This window comes from Etheostoma spectabile, chromosome 1 (genome assembly GCF_008692095.1).
Source record: "Etheostoma spectabile isolate EspeVRDwgs_2016 chromosome 1, UIUC_Espe_1.0, whole genome shotgun sequence".
Lineage (NCBI taxonomy): Eukaryota > Metazoa > Chordata > Actinopteri > Perciformes > Percidae > Etheostoma > Etheostoma spectabile.
In genome coordinates, this window is record NC_045733.1 from 14,975,991 (window position 1) to 14,976,692 (window position 702).

The 702-nt window shown below is 39.2% G+C and overlaps 1 protein-coding gene across 3 annotated transcripts in view; it reads right to left on the reverse strand.

The window, feature by feature from the left end:
- The window catches only part of pcdh9 (protocadherin 9), a 212,952-nt gene that overhangs the window by 155,590 nt on the left and 56,660 nt on the right, over window positions 1-702 (reverse strand). The gene's annotated exons all lie outside the window — the stretch shown is intronic.

A 702-nucleotide genomic window follows, 5' to 3' on the forward strand; every position in this document is an offset into this window, starting at 1 on the left:
TAAAATACATGTGCATGTTCAATTATTAATGATAAATCTGAATGTTATAATGAAATGGACACTTAATACAATACATTATTAACAGAAACTGTACACACATCTAAACTATTTTAATGTTGCTGTGGGACAAAGTGAGACTAGCTTCCAATCAAATGCCATGTACATAGATATTATGTCTAGTGGATCGATACAAATAACAACATAGATGTTTTGGAACTTTTGATATCTATTGCCCCTCAACACGCCACAACTGGGCAAAATTAAATAATGCTTGTTAGGCACTACAGCAAAAATAAATAAAAAACATGCATACTCTTTGTAGTGCAAATAACGTAAGTGGCCTGATGTTTATGCTTTTGCACTGGTGTGTGCGTTGAGCCGGCGTGTGTATGTGTGTGTGTGTGTGTGTGTTACAGAGCAAGGGAGAAGTGAGAGAGTGACAGCGATTATCTTCGGAGCGAGTAGCCACTCTAGAGTTATAGAGCCTATGTTTTCTGACCATGGTGGGAAATCTTTAGCAGGAAAAGTTACCCCCCCCTCCTTGATTTCCTAATGCCATACCTGTCTCTCATTGACTGACTCACTTGTGTTGTCCGTTATGTCTCCGACTATGTGTGCTTTTGAACCCCCGCACAACTCTACCTCTGATTGGCTTACCATGAAATTTTACTCAACCTCAGCCAAATAGCATTTATGTGCTTG